At 46.0% G+C, this 21,699-nt stretch overlaps 1 protein-coding gene across 5 annotated transcripts in view; it reads right to left on the bottom strand.

The window, feature by feature from the left end:
* Positions 1–21,699, bottom strand: part of LOC143353350 (uncharacterized) — a 422,762-nt gene that overhangs the window by 152,970 nt on the left and 248,093 nt on the right. Inside the window, exon 4 of one of the 5 annotated variants that reach the window (XM_076786599.1) lies at positions 5,934–5,970. The exons of the other annotated variants lie outside the window; for them this stretch is intronic. The gene's annotated coding sequence lies outside the window, so the exon portion shown is untranslated. The remainder of the gene's footprint in view (positions 1–5,933; positions 5,971–21,699) is intronic. 5 annotated transcript variants of the gene reach the window in all.

Genomic DNA, 21,699 nt, shown 5'->3' on the forward strand with positions numbered 1-21,699 from the left:
AGAAAGCTGGAAGGCTGTGTTTGACGGATTTCGACAGTTCGAATGGTATCGGGGTGCTTGACGGCGTCGAGTGACGGGTCTCTCGCCGAAAAACAGGAATCGACGGAAGAAGCCTGGGGACGAAAGACAGAGAAGAAACCTGTCTAGTATGTGTCAGCCGGGGGGATAATCCACGACTGGTTCCGCGAGTAAACGACCGCCGGTATAAAGAGCCGGGCCCCGTGCCACCCACGTCGACTCGTTGACTCTTGTTCCGCGTGGATTATGGTTTTTACCTTCGATCCCACGGACGACAATGCGTTTCTCGTTGAACAGTGTTGCTGGCCTGGAAATTCACGAGCGACGGTTCTTATATCGTCTCTATCGTCTCCCCCGCTGAGGTATTACGGCCGGGAAGAAATCACGAACGGCGCTCGCTCGCTGGTGCGCGTGCGCGCGAATTCTCATGTAAACACCTTTAGAATCGTGGGACGGTTTTTGTTCGGCCACATCGATCACTCCGCGAGCGGGCACCGCACTCCTTGATGAACCGACGAACATGCGACCAAGAAATTCCACGGCTGAATATAATGATATTAACGCTTTTTTGGTGTTTAGGTCTGACGAATGACCCGACGGCTCCTGCCACTTTAAATTGCTAATGCGCCAGGAAAAACTGCTCGACTAATTTTTACCCTGGAACCACCGGATCCGGCGAAATGACGGACGTCGGATTTCTTGTCTTGTGGGAAGTCGCTGCATGCGTTTATTGGCGGCCGCGCGCGCCACAAAATACCGGAAGCTCCGTGTAATGACGACAGCTGTGCAGTCGCTTTTTATGTAAATTATTCCGCGAGCTTTTCTGAATAAAATAAGGTTTAACACTACGGGACCCGTCAAAATGACGGATTCTACTATTATTAATTTACGATTATTGCACTGATACGTCCATGAGGAATTATTCAACAAATTTATTTCTTTGGGTACATATTATGATATTTAAAAAACGTCTGATAATTTGGATAGACACATTCTTGTTATATTTATAAAGTAATGTAAGTGCAAGTGTGATTAACTAGTGTTAACCTTTAGCACTCGAAGGGTGACTGTAAGGTGCCGCTAAGAATTTCTGTATCAGTATTCAAAATATTTTTCAAATTAGTAAATTTGTTTGTATTTAATAAATTACTGAACATTTCAGTATTGTACGAGTAAATTGCACCATTTTCGTGTGTATAACATGAAAAACAAAATATACAGAAGGGAAATATTCTAGGTCGGAAGAAATGTTTCGTTTTGGAGTTAAAATAGCTTCGAGTGCAAGGGGTTAATATCCGCAACTAATACGTTTTCCTAAGTTCTTCTAATTTCTCTTTGGTTCTATATTTAAATAGCGTTTGAAATGCAGGATTAATTATCGCGAAGAGGAGAAAATAAACCCCGGTAATAGAAATTTCGACCAAATACATCACCAACGTGCTAACTGTTGGCATTTCCCTTCTTCCCGTTAATTTTAGGTAACCTCGTGAAAGAAATATCTAGTAGTTCGAAATTAAACCCGCGAAGCGAAAAAAGCTCTGGTGGTCCGAAGCAAATGTTAATTCTCGGTCGGATGCAATAAAAACTTCAGAAGTGCGTCCGTCACATCTAAAGCCGAGAATAGTTCAAATTCAACGAAAATATGAAACCGAACCAATTGGTACGCTTGCGATAACGTAAAATCAGAAACAAGAATTAATTCGATCAAATAAAGCGGCGGTTTTTTTTTAAACTTGCATGCAATTAATCTGTCAGATCTTGTAAAAGAGAGATCTGTGAAAGAGGAAGCGATTCGTCAGCCGAAGCGGACGCGTTCAAATTTTCATGGAATGCCGGATGAGTTTATAAACGGTGGATATCTAAACGCGCACATCAACCGGTACACAATGAAAATAACCACGGAGAGCCGTGCTGGAACAGATAACAAAAATTCCGAGCGTTTCCGTAACCGAGCGGATCCTTCTATTAAATTCACCTTCGTTAAGATTTTCACTCCAGCAACGAGCAGGCCTCGCGAACGGGAATTCTACGCGATAAATTCTGGAAAAATACTGTTTCCAATCCGACTCGCGTCTGGAACGATCGGGCCGCCGGTTTCCCGTTCGACGGAGGTGTAAATATTGTGAGCTCCGCGCGCGCAAGAAAAAAAAACGAGAGGCGAACGAAGATGTAAATTACGTTGAAAGCTTCGGGAACCTGCTCCCTGTTTTTCGCGCGCCGATCGGTGCATCGCGCCGCGTTGCACCCCGTTGCACTGCGTTGCATCGCGTCGCGTCGAGTTGCGTTGAGCGCTTAATAACCCATGGATCGATGCCGATCCCTCCTTTCGATCGAGCAGAAAGAACAGGTAATTAACGATCGGGCAGATAGCGCCGAGCCGGTGGATTAAAGGTTAAAGAGATGGCGGACCGATTGCGAACGATCTCCTCGCCAATAGATCGGATATACAATCCGGTTCTGGAAAAATGCGGTTCGTGATGGAGAAACGGGACGATCCACGATCGTCGATAAACTGGATCGTTTAACACGATCATGGGATAGGCTATAAGAACGACAGAACGCCGTTTTCCTGTTCGCGAGCATACTCGTGACGCTAACGGGAACCTTGTTTACCTACCAGCTGGCTACTTATTTTCGGGCAAGAGAGTTTTGCAACCTAACTGCGCTCAAGTAATAACTTTTTGTATTTCGTTAGATGTGACTAATAAATACACCGAGCATCTATAGAATCTGTATTGTGATCAAATTGTATTTCCTTTGCGAGCGGTTTGAGTGAGTTGAAGTTTGAATGTTATTCGATTATTATTATTCTGATGTGCTACAAAAGTATATCCGCTGCCTATTAGTACCTGAACTACTTGTGAATTTTACACAAATTTACATTGCTATTATAAATAGTAAAATTTTCAAAAAATGCTACAATACAAAATTCGCCAAAATTCGGTACGATTTTTATTTGTTTTGGATCTACAGAAACTGTTCCCACGAAAAACAGGATTTTATATCATTCTATTTTCTTAAAAATTGCCTAGAAAAATTAGAAATCGCATAAACATCCGCAGTCCAGTCATGATGTTTCAGTCTGAACGTGTACAGTGCTCGAATCCAACTTCGTTTGAGGCAGTTTGACCATGTTCGAACGACGCGAAGTTCTATTATTTATTGCAGTCTCGAAACGAGATAGAAGGATCAGAAATGAACCTCACCGGAGGTTTTCGTTCCGAGGAATATAAAAACGACGACAAGGAACAAAGGAATCGGCCCGTTCCATGGGAATTCGCGCCAAATCCGCAAACTTCTAAGGGAATTGGAGACCTGGAGATTTCGCATGAGGGAAAATCAAGGTTCGTCGAAAGGTAACATTTCGTCGGAGCGGTTCGATCCACCGCGCAGATGGAGAATGGGAATCCGCGAGGCAGCAATTGCGCGCGAGTGTTTTATCGTGTGTTGCGGGAACGGCGCAAAACGTGCGTACCGACTCAAAGAGCGACGCCGATGGAAACTGTTTGCAATCGATGACCAACGGCCGCGCGTCGTCGCGAAACTTCGTCGAGGGTTGTGCGGGCGGGGTGGTTAAAGGAGAGAAAAAAAAAACAACATCGAACGCGTACAAAGCGGCACGAAAATTCCGCGCTGGCTCCGATAATAGAGCTACCGAGCGTACGCTTCGCTTTGCCGCTTTTACCGTGCCCGCGTTCAAACCCCTTTTGCGCTCGTGGCTCGCGGAAGCGGGTCCCGTCGCGTTTTAACAGCGAGCAGACTCGCTCGCGTTTGTTGCTTTCTTTTTCCCCCCCTTTCTCTCTCTCTCTCTCTCTCTCGTTCTCTTTTTTCGTCCCGGCGCCGATTTTATCAAACCTGTCCCGCGAAAGGGAAAAAATGACTTTCGACCATTTTAGTAATTGGGATCGGTCGCGGAAGGGCCGGCGCGGCGCCGAGTCAAAATCAACTGCGCGACAGAAGATAAATTGTGAAACGGTTGCGCTCGATGCACGTCAACCGTTCAAAGGATCGGATCGATCGCCTCCGGTCTTAGTTTTTTTTTCCCAGCCGCGCTCCGTTATTTTTTCCTGCCACGCTGATTTTATTACCGTTTAGCATCATTCCTCTCTGCTTCATTTCGAAATGCTTCGGAAATAGAAACGCAAACTTGCTTTGATTCGATCCGTTTACCGTTTATGTCTATCCCTTCTGCGCATCTGATCTTTCAGTTGTGTTTTTACATTACAAGTTTTCTTTGCGTACAAGGTTCACGTTGGAAAGTTGTTCTCTGTCGTAGCAAAAGAGCTAAACGAATTAGGAATATTCATAGGAAAAGAAATTAAGTGTTTAAATGTTTACGAGTCGACTGACGTGATATTCCTGAAAAGGTTGACTGGAATCCCTCAGAGTGGATTATGCCCAAAATTGCCATTGCCGTTGAATAACTTTTTTTAGAAATTCTCAGCTGTGAATCGTACATCGTAATCGTTTGAAATCTGTGAAATAGCTACGGGTAATCGTTATACTCTGGAGAAAAACCCTACGAAATATCGCCCGAATGTCTTATGAGCAGAACGACACATTTTGCCAAGTTGGAATTGCGAAAACAGAGGCTATTAGTAGACTGCGAATGTTTATGCAATTTTCAATTTTTGTAGGAAAATTTTAGGAAAGTGGAAACAAATGACGTTTTTAGTGGTGGTAGCGTTTGTAGATCTGGAATAAATAAAAATCGTACTAAATTCTGTAGAATTTTATATGATAACATTTTTTGAAAATGCTCAGAAGCCATAAATGCATAAAGATCCGCAGTCTAGTTATTAGCGAATTGACTCTGTCGGGCGACAGCGAGCGAAATAATGGGAAAAAGTTCGTAACCTCGCGGTCTGAGGCGTGTTCGCACTTTGCCCGCCGAAGGAGATTAACATCGCCGACGTTCCACCCTCGAACATTCTTCCCTCCGAGCGAACTGGGTCAGATTACATTCCGGCCCGTTGAATTTCAACTGTCTCCCCGTTGTCCAACAATTTTAGCAACTCATCCATGCATCGGGCAACGGATAGGAAACAGAATGGACGATTCGGTGTCAATCCCCTGTCCCGACAGCAATTGTATCGAACAACAAAGAGGAAATCGGCCAGAAAACACCCTCGCGCGACCGGCACGGCTGCGAGTTCTCCGCGAAATTGGAAAGTTGTTGCGACCAATTCGGCTGCCCGAGGCTGCGCAATGTCGAATTTCAATTAAGGAATTAACTGGCCCGATTCGAGGGAACAGACCGGCGCGACGTCATCGATGACGATCGTCAAAATATTGTTAACGAGCCGCGCGGCCGCGGCGACGCTTGTTTCCTTCGCCGGCCGCTGGAAGTTTCGCCGAAGAAAGTTGGTAACGGCATCGCGGTAGCAAGTTTAATGCCGCCATAAACGTATTATCGTCCCGTCGTTCATGCTCCGCACGGCTATTGCGGTAATAAAGGCAACTTGTTCACAGATAGATCGCCGCCGTGCATCTTGCCGGGACGAAACTTGCGCGAATACTTGTTAAACTGCTTTTGATTCCCCCCCTCCCGACCGCTTTACTCTGCTTTCGACACTTGTCAACACGTACCGCTCGCCACAATTCCTCAACGTTAGTCCTCGTCCAAGATTTTCGAATCTTTAATCCTCGCCGAGAAAAATCGGTGTCAACAGTGTCAGACTCGGCGTGGACATTTCGAACAGAATCTACTAAATATCTATGTTATTTAAAAATTATTAGAAATTTCATTTTTCTATACAGTTGTGTGGCTCATTGAGCAAAATATCAAAAAAATGTTACCGGCTCCCTTTTCATTTATTTTTGCCGGAAGAATCAGCTCATGTCCGCCGCGAGAGACAATCTGTACTATTTAATTTCAAAAGTAACTTCAAAATGCGTCCGCCTGTTTTACTTACTCTCGGATACGTGTCGCGACGTCAATGAAGGACGTACCTGAAACAGAAAAGAGAACAGATATTAGAAACGATGATTCACGAAAAATTCTGTTTCATAGCAATTCTATGTTGCCATAGTCAAAATAAGAAGCTTATCGACGAGTCAATCAGGCGACGCTCGTTTCCCTGCCCCTCCGCCCGATTAATGGGCGTCTCGCTGCGCAGTCGACCTTGCAGGGAAGAAGTATGAATTTCCAATGCCGCGGTTTTGCCGTTTCGTTTTCCCCCGGATCCGTGACCGAGCTGCGAGCGTTGTTCCGTCGCTCGCGACTGGATTCCGCGGGGGTTGAAAATTAATGAGCTCCGGCGGACGCGTGTTTCTCGATTTTCGAGCGAAGCAGAATCCGCTCGCCGCCGTCTTCGGAATCCCTAGAATCCCCCCCCCCTCCGCGTTTCTTATGGATATCGTGCTCCGTATCTCCGTTTCCGCGCAACCAATCCAATCTTCCCCCGGCGGTATTTCGCCACCGCGTCTTCCGGTTTATTTTCCTCGTTATCTGTTTGCGCAGTTTGCGCCGATGCGTCGGTTATTAACCGTCGACCCTTTGTTCCGTCGCGTTGGATCCGCAAAAATGTCGGAGCTTTGATTCTCGGTCGAAAGCAACCGGCACCAAAAACACGATCGCTGACGCGCGCGCGCGCGCTACCGTCTTAGGTAACTTCTTGCCGACCTTCTCGAAATAAGTTCTCGAGGGCTGACGCGGCGGAAGTAGGACGCTCGAACAATGAACCCGTTTTTTCGGTGTTCGGGAACGGATGTTCGACGGCGTCTAGTGGAACGGGGTTCTTCTTCGCGGGTGGTTTGCCTTTGTTCAGTGGCCTCGCACGGTGTCCAGCGGAGCGATTGATGTCCCGACCATTCCATTATGGTTCCTCGCTATTTTGTTTTTCCGCCGACCCCTTGAAGGGACAGCTGTCTTCTTTGTATTCGCTCGGGTTTGACACAAGTGTGAAACACAAGTAGTCGAGACTTATTATGTGTAGACTATGTTTTATGCGTTTACGAAAAAATGAGATTAAATTTTCAACTTCTTCAAGATGGAAGGGAAGGAAATTTCTATTTGGTTCCTATGTCTTGAAATGGTAGACAATGTTTGTCTTTTGCACTATGCGCTAATTGTACACGTTGTTGAATTATTCCTCGTCCCTGACAAACCTATCGTAGTATAATATCATCGACGTTCGGAGGAGATCGAGAAACCGGTGGAAGTTCGATCGATCGGGTCCCGGTGAAACAATGCGGAAGGTTAATTTTCAGGAGCAGCTTTGCCGGAGAGGGGTAACGCCCGGAGTTTACTGACTCGGCAAACCGGGTAGCAACGGCGGGAAGGCGGATCGCCAATACGATCGAGCAATATCCGGCCTCGATATTGGTGTCGCGAGAGTAGGGAGTATCCTCGTCGCTGTTGCGGCCGATAATTCGGAACCGCGGAACGTCCGCAACGACTCGGCTGCAAGCTGCGTCCCCGGAACTTGTGCGTTCCATCGATTCGGCACGGGGCCCGCGTACGTGCTTGTACTCGCGGCTGTGCCGATCTCGCGTGCAACTTCTCCGCATAAATCTTCCTGTTCGAACCAGCCACGAAAGAGAAGAGGAGAGGAGCCCGGAGGACACGCAGAGGTGTACAATCTTGCGGCGGAGCGAGAGAAACCGACGGATATCTCGAGCGCCGCTGGAATACGAATTACACCTTCAGCGATATTTTCGCGCTTTAATTTCCTGACAATATTTATGATGCGCCGAGATTCGCATCGGGATGCCACGGGAATAAGAGACACGCCAACGGGACGCCACCTGTCGCGGATAATCTAATTCGACTCGTCGTAGATCATACTTCGGTGATCAATCGATCTTCTTGCGCGGGTAACCCTCTGTGCGCTGCTGCGTTGGGAGTTGTTCCCATGTGTGCCGGAACGTATAGTGATCGAGAAACGAATATACAATTTCGTCCAAAAATTACGTAATCTTCGTGTTTCTTTAATTAATTGCGTATGAAACATTCATAGTACTAGCTATGGCATACACTATCATGAAAATGCATAAACGTTTTCTTATGCCAACGGAAAGTCTGGACGAGCTTTCTAACTATTTGCAAATCAAATTGGAAAAAGATTTCTGCTTTGATGATGGTTTTCCAGGAGAGCCTGTTAGTTCGGACGTATTTTCGTTAGACGGCGACCGTGTTTTACCGGCTATGGCATACACTATCACGAAAACATTCGTATTACTATCTTTCATTCTTTGCCTCGAATGGAATATAACAACTGTCTGAGGAATAAAATTGCAGAACATGGAAATCTACATCGTCAAAGCATGTCTGTGTATGGACGTTTTTAGAATTATCTTTGTATACGTGTTTGTATTTATAAAAATTCCCGTCAACTAGAAAACGACTGCAAACAGCGAACAAAATGTCTGGAGTTACCTTTTGGGAGAACATAACAATGGGAACATGGAGATACGGGTCTTGCTCGGACGTTTTCTTTCGCGGAGCGTTGCTCGAATAGAATCTGCCCCGAGCGATCTATCAAATGCTTGCGACGTAACAAACATATAATATTGTCTCTCGCTTTCTCCGAAAAAGAATCGTCGCGCGTATCGGGCCGGAACACGCAAGAGAGAACAGGCAGAAGAAGGGGGTTGGCAAAGGAACGCGCGCGCGCGCGGGGGCGTGCAAGAAAATCTGTTCGTCAAAGCGACGCGACGCGGCGGGGAGTTTGTAGACGCGCGAACCGTATCGGAGTACAAAATACTTGGGAACTCGGCGTCCACGATATTGGGACCGAAGTTTCCCGGTTAAACTTCAGAGGGGACAAAGAGAAAGATAGAGAGCGGAATGCTTAGGGAACTGAGAAAGTTGCGGGCAAAGAGCGAGCGAGAAACTGAGAAATTGCAAAAATGCGAAAGAATACACGGAGAAAAAAAGTAGGAGACTGGGAGTTTGGAAGGGAAAGAGCGAGAAAGCAGGAAATTAAGGGAGAAAAAGCGAGCCAGTGAGAAACTGAGAGGTCGGGAAAATTCTGAAAGAATAAGGGACGGTGCAGATCCGCGGAAAGAGCAAGGAAAATGGAGAAATAAAACAGAATGAAATAAACATACAAAAATAATAAAGAAGAAACAAACGTACATAAAACATTGACGAAAAGTGAGAGATCAAGGATATTCAAAGAGGGAGACAGACAGAGCAACAGATTGGCAGGAAGAGCAAGGAAATGGGAGATCAAGAGAGACTGTGCAGAAGAAAAATGGTATGAAAAAGAGGGAGAGCAAGAAAACCGTGAAAATACGACTGAGAAGGTAGGATGAAAAAGAGGGAGTTGTGTTCCCGTGTGCGCAGATTTCGCGGAAAACACGAAATTGATCGTCTACCGAGTGCTCTGACGTCACACAGAGACAGTTATTTGCGAACGGGCTCGTGGCAAAAATATTCATCCGCGCGCAGTTTTTCCCTTTCCACGCGGCGGGATTCCGGCCGCGGAGCCCAGCGCCGGAAAAAGTCGAGGATTTTAAGCCGCCGACCTCGTAAACACCGCGTGAACTTTAAAACGCTATCGTCGCGGCCGACCGCGAAAACTTCTGCGCCGTCTTTTTAGCGGGCCGCGCCGTTTGTTTTTCTCGCGGAAAAAACATTCCACGGGCCGCGGTCTGTCCGTTTCGCTTCGAAATAACATCGCCGCGGGATCGGGAACCGTTTTATATTCCTCTTTCGCTCTATCCTCGATCTCTCCCGGATTCGCTAGACGCGCCGAACCTCGAGGCGATACTTTTCGTCGGTGTGCCTTTCTGAAAACCTGCAGAGAAGAGACTACTAAATTTCTAAATTCCTAAACTCAATGCCAACGTTTAACATCGTCGGATGATGAATTTGCAAACGAAAGTCGAGATGATTTTGTCCAGAAATGCTTAGAGAACAGAATTGAACGTTTAGATTGTCGAGCGATGAACGCACGATTGAAATTATTTTCTGATCTGCGTGTTTCGAATGCCGATTGTTTCTTGGAAGCAACGGCAGTCGCTTGACAACAAGCGCTCGGAGCCGATAAAGAAGTCACCGAAATGTCACGAGCTGGTGCGCGCAAAGTGGCAATTAATTCGATAAGGCAATTCACTGGCCGATAGAATAGAGCGCGGACACGTAAACCGGCCGCGTGACTTTCCGATTAATTTATCCGGGGGCCAGGGCCATTTATCTTCGGCCCGAAAACTCCCGGAGAACGAGCGGCCACGTAAGATTTCAGCGGAAAGTTCCTCGGGAGTGTGGGACCGCTCGCGGAACTTCCACCGGAAACTAAGTTCCTTCGAGGCCGCGTTCCGTGACGAGGCAATGAACCTGTCTGTCGTGCGACGGGATAATTTCCCGTCGGGTCTGACTAATACCAGACACTACCACTGATAACGCGAATATCAATGAACAAACCTCTGCCGGTTCCCAGCGTTTTTCTCGAGCTCTCGACAAATTGATTCCATGTATTATTCTTCGTCAAACTAGTCTTTGTCCACCTGTCTTCTTCGCATTTCCATTTTTCACTCTTCTTTCGTCGTTATAATGGTCTAACATTTTATTGCCATTTCTGAAAGATAGCTTCCGTGCGTTGTAACGTGACTACGGGATATGATACGACTCCCAATTATTGGAAATAATTTTAAAACGTTTACGGTCTAAAATCTTCGACTAGATTATAATCCATATAATTGTTTAGGATATAAGAAGCAAAGGTTTATTCTTCGGAACATACCGAAATGCGGGATAACTATGCGACAAATCTGTGAAGATGTTTTACTTCGGTCACAAGAAACTGGAATAAACTGGTATAGAAAAATAGAAAATATTATAGCAATGTGTTCCAACGATGCAAAAGAATGGATAATCTGTGCGTACAAAGACAATGGAAAATTTCCGCAAGAAAGCTTGCGACTACATGCAATCATAAACACGGTTAAAGCAAGTTTGCCACGAAACGCATGTCCAGGCTGCCACGGGGATGCAATAGTAGTCTCCACAAACCCGAAAGTAAGAAAACCGATACTACGTTCCGACACAGCATGCGCTAACTTAAATGACAGCAAACCAGACGTGTAACACGGCACAGTTTTCGAACGAGAGGGGTGGGGGGGGGGGGGGAACGGTGAACTATAAAACGAAGGAGGGACTCGTAAAACCGAAGTTCCGGTATAACTGTTAAAAAGAAGAAACACTGCCCGGAGAACGCGCTTCATATTCCCGGCTGAATTCTATCGCGGAACTCTTTCAGCAAGTTTGATCGATTCTTTTATTCACAGCCGGCTCAATAATATCGAAAACGTATAAACATACTTTTGCTCTTCGTCCGTCTCCCTCGCTCGCTTTCCATCTGCCGCGGGAAACTCTATCCTCTATGAATAGGTGTCTCTGGCACGCCATGAATCTTTATAAACGAACGGTATTGTGGTTAGATTTATCGCGAATAAAATTCCGCCGCCGTTGCTTGTTTCGCCGTGCCTGTTAAATCAGTTTGAACGTTTCGTTTCGGCGAGAATAAAACGTTGTCCCGCGAAAAAAGCATTACCGAACGGATTTCCTTCGAACAATAACAGGCACGTTGACTGTCGCGTGAATTGTCGCGCGGTTGTAGTAATTACTTGTGTCGAGCATGCATTCGATCAGTGTACTGCAAGAGGGTTCGAACCTCAATTTTTGTTCCATTAGACAAGCAACTTCGATGCCGTGACATTTTTATTCGACGCACAACCACGACGAAAATTACATTCCGAGTCGTATAAGAATCAAACAGTGCTCGACTTCGTGTGCTGCTTTCAGCTCAAGATTCTGTTTCTGTTTCGTGAAAATAGAATAAAGTGAAGAGAAAAATGTGAAAAATGGATTTCAAGTTCCGGAATAGTGGACACAGCGAGAGAGATTCTGTACGAAGGAGTAAACGAACTCGATCATTAACAGAAACACTGTGCGCCGAGCTCGCACTAACATAGATTCACGGCGCTCGCAGGAAAGCGAAAAGAGAGCGAGCGGTGCAGAAAGATCTGCTCGAGCAGAAGTTCTTAAATCGTTCTTAACGAGATCGTAACTCGCAAATAAGTCGATCGTCGTCCGGTCCATTATCCCGTTCATCCCGCGAAACCGTGAATATCGATCTCGCCACGGCGTTTAGCTCGGAGCTGCATTTATCGTAGGCTGCGCGCTCGCCTGGCTCGACCTCCGCAAAGCGAAGAGAGAGAGAGAGAGGGGGGGAGGAGCGAGGGTGGAAGAGGGAGATAGAGAGAACACGGTCGGACACGATATCGATTGTGCTTCTCCGCGAGAGAGCGGCTACGCTATACGCAATAAACTCACGCAATCTGCAGATCCGCGGGCAAACATTTCCTACTCCTATCCGGCGCGTGACGCGTTGCAGTTTGAATTCGCTCGCCTGCCAGCCCCGTTTTCACCGTCCCGTGCACAGATCCGACACATTCCACTAATGCATATATATATATGTGCGTGTATACGTGACGAGTGTGTGCGCCTCGTTCACGTGTGCGCGTGCATGTGCGCGAACGAACGACGCACCGTCGACGGTGCACGTGTAAACGGGGAAAACACGCGGCGGAACGTGCTGCGCGCGGAGTATATACGCGTTTGATCGACGCGTTTTCCGCTTCGATAAACACGCCTAACGACGCGCTGCGTTACGTCGTGTAAGCAGAATGTTCTTCCGTGGAATCTGTAATGTAGGCGGCGGCCATTCTCGTGTATTAGCCGGGGCCCGAGAAACACGGAGATCACGCTTGGCGAGCCTAGGATCACCGGCCGAGAATTATGGATCGGCTATAGTTGTTAACGAGCTTTGCGAGTCAAGGCTTCTTCTGTCGATAATGCGGCCCGCGCGGACTCCCCGGTAACTGCTCGCTGTTTGGACCAGGCCATAGATCACGGGCCCCCAAACGGAGCGGATTTTGGAGCGCGGACGTCCGACGACGCGAAACCTCGTTCGGTTTACTTCGAGTCCGTGGTAATCCTTGTCACGATATCTTGGCTAAACGACCATAAACTGGAGTTCTCGATTATCCATTGTCATTAGCCGGTGGATGTACCCGGTCGAATTGTTTAGCTTTCCTTTCGAACAGATCTCCATATGCTTCGCGATTCTACGAGACGAGTAAAACGAAGATAAAATATCGAATAATGCACAACCAAGCGATTCACGATCTCTTGTAATAGACTCGTCTCCCGTTCTTTCCCGTTGATCTTTGCTCCAGAACCTTGACTTACATCTGTAACTAGTCGGCACGACTCGGGCCTGACATTTAGAGAACATCGATTCTGCACTCGCCGTGAATCTACTCTGAATGAACCTCGAATGAGGTTTCTCAAACGATTCACTCGGATCCGACCTGAAATGTGTGGGTCGTGATCGTGAATCCAATCGCTTGTTCGTGACGGACATCTGATAACTCAATATCGCGAGATCAACGAATCGGTGTTATGAATGATCCAACTAACTCGACAAATAGAACAAACCGTGGCGCGCGTGAATTAACAAGTAATTGGTAGCAGGTAACAGCTCGAATTCTTAGAGTGTTTGCATTCTGGAACTGTTGAATCCCGTTTGACCTGAAACCGCGGAGAAACCTTGCGAGTCTCATCTGCCTGTGGTAAATTGCAACTTCGGAAGACCGATGCGCGGGAATTTCGATTTTACTCTACAAAGTGGACATTTAAGAAATAAATCATTCACTTCTGTAGAAGATGTCATATTTGTAGGAAAGATGGCAAACTGTCCTTGATAATAATGGAGATTATATAATAAATTAAGAAATAAAAACTTGAATTTACTACAAAATTTGTTTTAGATTTCAAAATAATTGATTACTTATTGGTCCCCCTAATATAACCGTATAACTAAAAACTGAGCATGACAATGTGGGTTTTTGACTGCTTCTGCGCGACTGACTCGCAAAAGCGCCTGATACCTAATGGGAAGTGAACCGCCCTTTAGGACTAGAGTTTTTGAAAGTGGCAATCGTTACGCAACAACGGTTTATGAACCGCTTTCCGGGAGATTCGTAGAATGGTTCTGGGTCGGAATAAATCGCGAAGAACGCGGGATCGATATCGACGTGGCGAAGAAGGCTCTTGAAAACGGGCTGCACTCCGGAGCGGCTCCCGATCGTCCTCGAGCGACGATCGCCGAACGATTAAGCTTGGAATTCACGGAGCGGGCCGCTGTTAACCGCGTTAATTGCGATCCAGACGCGCTTTCCAGTCGGCGATTTCAATTTGTTCGACACGGCTAACCAGCGTACCGAACCGTCGGGTGGAAACGAGAGGCTGAACGGCCACGGGGGACAAGGACGCGACGGAACACGGACACGTGCCAATCTATACAAACGCGCGCTTGAAACTGCATCCTTGCTATTTATGCAGCGCGGCGCGGCTGCACCGTGAGCTGACCCAAGTGTTACAGCCGACGATTTCATCGTTTTACGGGGATCGGCCGTTTCGACGCTCCGCTGCATTAGCGGGATGAGTTCTATCAGCTTGGACCCTAACCGAACAGCCTACAGATACGGTCTGTTAATCCTAGAAGGTTAGATCTCTTTAATTGCCATCGATACTCTTTCATCGTTAACTTATATCCTCGAACTAGGAATCTTTTATATTGGAAATGCCAGTTCTAAATGATAGAACGAAGCAAATGGACGATATTATACTGACCCACTTACGAATTAATTAAATTTACGGTATTATACTTTCCAGAACGAATTTATTAGGAGAAACGGACAGTAGATTCTGGTTAGTTGTATTTTACGCGATTTAAATATTCGTGGGTTAAACTCGTGAGAGAAGGATAGAAACAATCGATTTATACACTATTCGAGAGTTGCGAGGACAAAAAATGTATTCGATTGAAAAAGCGATGCATACGTGACCCCTTTGTAACAATCTGTGTGCCAAATTTATCGGAGAGATACAAATAAAATGCATAGGGATCGAGCAAGTTCTTCGGTGCAAATAAAGCTAATACAGCCTTTCTCTTTAATGAAGGCTGGCTCCGACGTGACAGCGAACTAATGAATAGTACAATTTGTATTTATACCCTTCTGTGAAAGTTCTCGAACGGCAACGCCTCATTAGAAGTTGCCTGTTCGAGTGCGCGACGTAACCTGGGTTCTTGTACAGGCGAACGGGACGCGCTTTTGTTCCCGGAATCCATAGTTTTCTTTGACGCGGCTGTCGTTCGAGTGATTCGCTCAGAACGGAGAGTGAAAGGCGTTCGGATTAAACAGCGGCTACGTTTAACGAGAAATTGCCGAGCAAAAAGAAGCGCTTACCTGCGCCACGCACGAGAAATTCTACAAAATCGCGGGAAAGATAGATAATACTTTTAAGAAAACATCGAGCACACAGAACCATGTCCCTCGGAGCGGCCGGCGTCTCGAGTATCTCCGGCGAGCATTCGCGGAATCGTGTTTCGTAATATAATATTTTGACTTGCGTCGCAGCGAATTAATTGCGACGGAGCATCCGAGAGGAAAAGGTCTTCGAACAGTGTTAACGAAGAAGCGAAAAGCTGGCAGAAACGCCAGGCAGGTACTGTCAATTAATCGTTCTTCAACCTTGGTTTGGCTTTCGCTCTATAAACTTCTATAACGCGGCACCGGCGCATTTTTCCCGGACTTTTCCCATGGGGAAACAATGGCAATTAACGAGCTCGCCGGTAAATGTCAGATGATTATCGGGGCCGGCGTTATATCGAGAGGCAGCGTCGAAAACCCCGAAGACGCCGGGAACGCCGAATCGGCGATGTTTTATTCAGCTCGCGGAAGGCGAAACCCCGGCGTAATTGCCGGCAGGACCCCGATGGAAACGGGACACAAAATAATGCCACGGTGTCCCGTATTTCACAGGTGGAAGCGTCGCGGCCGACACGCGATGTGTCAATAATGAGAGTCATTAACGTTCGCGCGTGACGTCGCACGCGATGCCTGGAAATCGCCGCCGCGCGGCGAGCGGGTTAACGGTAACTAGGAGCGATCGGGTCGACGATCGGCACTGAGTAATGAACGAAAACTGCTCGGCCGTCATTGTCCACGCGAACGAATTCACCAGCACGTTCGAACATTTCTTTCGCCGCTCGTGAACCGCGCGAATTCTCGATATATGTCAACAACACGGGTCTTGCCAGCGACACGTATCGTCCAGGAAGTACACCTGAGCCGTGTCATATTTACTCGAGGCCTCTCGAGGTTCGTGACCCCTCACGGTAGTGGTAGCGGTTCTGGGGATAATTCCGCGACGTTTATCATCCAGGCCTTGGCGACATATATGGAGAAATCACTGTATTTCTAGACTCTTGCTTGTAATCCCTAGTCCCGAAACCTTCTCTGGTCCCTAGGTCCCAACACTTCCCTAGTTCCAATTCTTCCCTAGATCCGATACCTCTCTAGTCCCTAGGTCTCTTAGACCGAATCCTTCCCCGGTTCCAAGTGATTCTCTAATATGGAATATGTACTAGTGAGAACCGCCATCAACACTAGATTCACGGGACCGATCAAAATGGCGGATTCTGATATCTTTAATTTACGATTATTGAGATTGTACAGATGCATTCATGAGGAATTATTTAACAAATTGATTTCTTTGGGTATATATTATTTAAAAAATGGCTACAAAATTTGACAGATACATTCATATTATTTTTATAAAGTAATGTAAAATAGTGATTTTCAGTGCTCCCGTAAACCTAGCGTTAAATAAGCTATACTCTTACACTTTGAAAGTTCGCTTCAAACAACCTGACATGTATTGGGTTGTTCGGAAAGTTCGTGCCGTTTTTCTGTAGGTGACATTAGGATAGGTCTAAGTAAGTCAGAATGATTGAAAACAAATGTGTACATAGTCTAAAAAGGTGATCTTTCAGGCATTTTTAGAAAAAAGTTTGATTAGGATACATTAATTATTGTTAGTTTTATACGCTCTTAAATATGGAAGGAAACAGAGCGAATTATAGGCATTTGATGCTTTTTTCTTCCAAAAGCTATTAACCAGACATTACACCCTCAGAGTTTCATCTCTTTGGGTAAATACAAAATTCCTATAATGACAAAAACTTTAACTCTTTGGTCGACACGAAAAATCATATTTAAAAGTTTTTCGCCGAAAAACGCAAGTTGCGTGAAAGATGGAGAAACATTGCGCAACAAAATGGCACTTATAATAATTCAATAAATGTATATCGAAATTTAAATGTGCCGCGTTTGAGTTTCCTTCAAAAACTAAAAAGAGTTCGCGGAGGAACGAAAGTTGCCGAAAGTGTCGCGGTAATTAATCATCGAGAAGGATCAGCTGCGCGATGCGGAGCGCGTAATAAATTCAACGACTGTTCCATCAACTTCCTTCGATTCGGTCGATCGGTCGATACGGAGTTCCGGAATGTATTCGTGCTCCGGAAATGCTTTATCGGCCCCCGGCGGAACGCTATCCAGAATTTCCACGATGTAAACGTTCCATTCGAGGCGGGTTCCTTCGTCTCTTTCTCATTGTCTCGCTCTGTCCCACTCTGTTCCGCTCTGTTCCACTCTGTTCCACTCTGTTCCAACTCTGTTCCGCTCCTCTCTTTTTCCCTCGGCTTTCCCGGGCTGTTTCCACCGCGGCGACGAGACCGCCTACGTGTCGAAGCGAAAGTGCAATCCTGCCCCCCGCGTTCCCCTCCGTCCCGGTGCAGTTTTCGCGCGAAGGAAACTGCAACTTACGAGCTTTCCACGTCCCCGGGAGAACGCGGCGCTTCAGCTACAAACACTTGTTCCGAGTGAGCGCGCGCAAACAGCTCGGCCGGCCGAAGATGAAATGGCCCCGACCGTTTCCGGTTCAACCGTGAACGGTCTTCGAGAAGTTGCGAGAGCACCGCAAGCAATTGTCAAAGCGGGTCAGGCTTGGCCAACGAGCGACAGGCAGCGAGCATCGTCGTCGCCGGAGGTGCCTAGTGAATCGCGAGAAAAATATTATCTTATCTTAACATTATCTTATCTGAGTTTCGTTTGCGCGCGTCTTTCCCGTGTCTCCTACAATCGGGCATTCGAAGCTCATATTGATGCGGGGTCACCGAAAATATCAGGGTTTTAAGAAATACGAAATAGTGCCATTTTTGTCTACCTTTCTGGAAACACGAATATAATTTCCTATCTGGGAATATGTATAGTACAGTGTATGTATACATGTCGACTGGAATTACATACCTCGAACAGATTACCCGGCTATCCGAAACTCATGCGTTATTCATCAAGATCGTTGCGTAAGTCGCGGTCATCCTTCGTTCGGTGAAAAACTTTCTTCTCGATTCCAATGATTCAATTGACCGAAGGTTAATTCCCCGAGTATCCTTTGGCCGGAGGTTCGTGTCTTTGTGCTCGCAAGTTTTAATCGTTTCCCTTTTACTCGGATTTACTTGGTTCGACGTATAAATTGGCGCCAAGGTATTACAAGCGCAAACACTTTCGGAACGGGTCGCGAAAGGCGCTTTTATTACCAAGAATTTCTCATTAACTCTTTGCATGTTCTATTCATGCCTCAGTCTACTGATTCTCTGTTAACCAGTTTCCCATCCGCGGACGTAAAATTAGAATTGGTAATGCGCCGGGGCGCTTTTGTTCAACTCGCGTCCGTTTTCCGAGCGTAACCGGTCTGGCGCGGGTCCCACGTAAGAACGGCCACAATGTTGCGAAGTTTATCGCAAAGGGGCGCGATGCGACGGCGACGGGTAGGGAAAAAGCGAAAACGGTATCGGGGGAGGAGGAGGAGGAGGAACGACGCGGAATTCTTGAACGCGATAAAATACCCTGTCGGAATGCGAGAAACCAGGGCTCCGGCGTTCGGCTCGCTCGGTAACCGGCAACGCTCGCCGCAAAACGGCCACCACGGAATGAAAATCCCGCCCGTTATTTGATTGGATGTCGCGTGCTCCGGGAGATTATGAGACCGGCTCGTTCCCGGTTACGCGTGTTCGACGTGCACGCGTGATCGAAACTGTGCCGACGCCGATATCTTCCTGGTTTGCTAATCGCCGATGAACCGTAAAACGAAACACTGTCGAAAGAAGCAACGGTTTTTGCTCGGCGAAGTTAGTAGAGTAGAAACTGGAGTATCCGGTCTCCGCTTAGCTGAGAGCTACTTTAATTAAATCATCAGTACCGATCGCTCTTCTGACCCCCATAGTTTTCACTCTCTGACGCGGAAAATACTCTGACTGTAAAATGAAAAGTAGCGGTAATACAAAAAAATATAACCTTCTGTATTTTCTTTAAATATTCAAAGAACCACTAAATATTAATTGAAAAATTACCGACCTTTAGCCTAGTGTAACTCAGTAAAGAAACATCGTATAGCAACTAGGCTCGTCTTAAACAACGCTTCTACTTTCACTTCCTCAAGCAATTGTATCTCATTGTTTTTTTTCCTCGAACATGTGACACACACGCACACATCTCTACACAGTTCAAACATTTTTCGAGGCAACATAAATTAGTAAGGATTCGAAGATTGGCGTCTTCTCTTTAAGACAGCTCATTGAAATGTAAATAACGATCCTTCATCTACGTTTTAAAAGCTGTTTTTTAACGCTCCCAACGTTATTACAATACATAATTTATATTTACACAGTACACCCGGTCTAATTTCACCACGAAATCAATAAAGCTGAAGGGCATACTCCATAATTCACAATATTCATCCGAAAACAATGAACCAGAATCTAAACCGTGAGAGTTACTTACATTTTCGACAACGATACATTTAATACCGCAGAGTAAACGTACGTACCAATGGATTATTATATTGCGTCCCGTTAATACCGGCCAATTTAAACAACTCTGGCTCGCGATCGTTCGAGGACTCTACAGTCCGCTCTCCCAAGGATTCTCGAAACTTTGCCGAAGCGATGAAAAAAAAAACAGCAGGCCATAACGGAGCGGGCATTTAAATTTCATTGTGGGAGGTTTATTCAGGCGATCGGTACGAAAAATTCTCTTTTCAAGAATACGTTGAATAGAAACGGAGGTAGCTATTTGCGGGCTATAAAGCAGACGCAGCAAGGAGAGCAACAAGGAGGGGCCCCGATTCCTCGGCACTCGGATCGCAGTTAATGTCGTTGCTGGCCATTCGAGGTACGCGGCTGGTAGCTAGCCGGTGCTACAAATCGACATTATTTCGAGAATTGGCCGGCGGCCAGCTGTGTTTCCGCGGATCGGTATTTTAATAAGCCCGTCACCGTCGTTACCCGGCGTTTCCGCGCGGGAAGCCGTATTTCCTCTAAACGGCCATGTCGGAGTTAACAATCTGAAAAAAAACGTGACATTCAGACAATTTTTTCCGAAGAAACTTAATCGGAACAATCTTTAAAATCGTTTGAGCAACAGCGACATTAACAACTTCTGCGAAGGAGAGTTGTTCAGGCTTCTAATATTTTTAATTTTCGACTATTTATTTAATTTATTTCTTTGGTTATACACTATTTAACACGTTGAATGCCACGCCAGTTTTACAGGGTTTGCCCGTGGCGCCACGATGAATTTTCTATTATACGATACATGTAATGTTGAAATATTACAACTACAAATAAATTACAATGTGTAACCATGTTTAACACGTTAGTTGCCACTGTTGTCACCGGTGACCTCTGTGACATTCAACGTGTCAAGGAATGGCTAAAAATTTGGATAAATTCTTGGTACTTTTATAAAGTAATGTAAAATAGTCACCGTGAACCCAGTGTTAAGAAAGGTACTCGTTTAGGAAAATGCTTTACTAGTTTTCGCGGGAAAAATTCGAAAAGGTAACCCCGTTTTTCGGATTGTTAGCCGAGCATGTCTGCTTAATAGAGGTATATAGGACGAGTATTTTATTATGGGGCGTAAATCACTCTCGAATTAAGTCGTGGAGAAGCGGGGTCGTTCGGGTTCTTCCTCGAACGAGTTCCGATTGTAATTTGAGCGCGAACGATCGTGCCACGGTAACCGGGCCCGTTCATTAGTCGGCCGTTTACGGCTCTGCAAAGGTAATTCCGTGCGAACTACGACGATTAAAGAAACAATAAGTGCGCACCTATGTACGCAAGATTATACTGCGGAGGTGGGCCGTCGGTTAATGGGTTGCCCCGGACATTATTCTTCGCGATTGGATCCGTTTCCCTGGGAAACGAATGTGAAGGACATTGGCATGTCCCACGTGCGAGGGGATCAAAAACGATTTATCTCCTCTTTTCGCAGACAGAATCTGGTATGACCTCTTACGGGCAGCCTATAAAATAAAATCGAAGATTCTAGTCTTACGCGAACCTCGCGTCCCTGATTGATTTTACTGTCACAGTAATTGATCAATCAGAAGTTATTAATCACGTCGGAGATCGTGAAATTTCTGTGAATCTCACTCGCGAAAATTGAAACTGCAAATCTGGTTCTTCCATTAATCCTGCAATGGTATTCTAGGATCTCTCGTGACTCCAACGGAATTGTTGTATACTAACCTTCTCTAACTTCTGTAGAACATTCGGTTAGTCTCATATACTTTAAAGTATCTCGGAAAATTGTAATTTTAAAAGGTCCCAGCATACTTCGTAATCTGATTAAACATTGTACCACTTAAGGGTTAACGAATATCTTCTATCAGGGCGAAAATAAAATGAAAACCTCGCGAAACTGTGTCGAAGATTCCGCAAGGTCCGCAGTCAGCTTGCAAATATTAGGATCAGTAGAAAG

Source organism: Halictus rubicundus, chromosome 4 (assembly GCF_050948215.1).
Source record: "Halictus rubicundus isolate RS-2024b chromosome 4, iyHalRubi1_principal, whole genome shotgun sequence".
Lineage (NCBI taxonomy): Eukaryota > Metazoa > Arthropoda > Insecta > Hymenoptera > Halictidae > Halictus > Halictus rubicundus.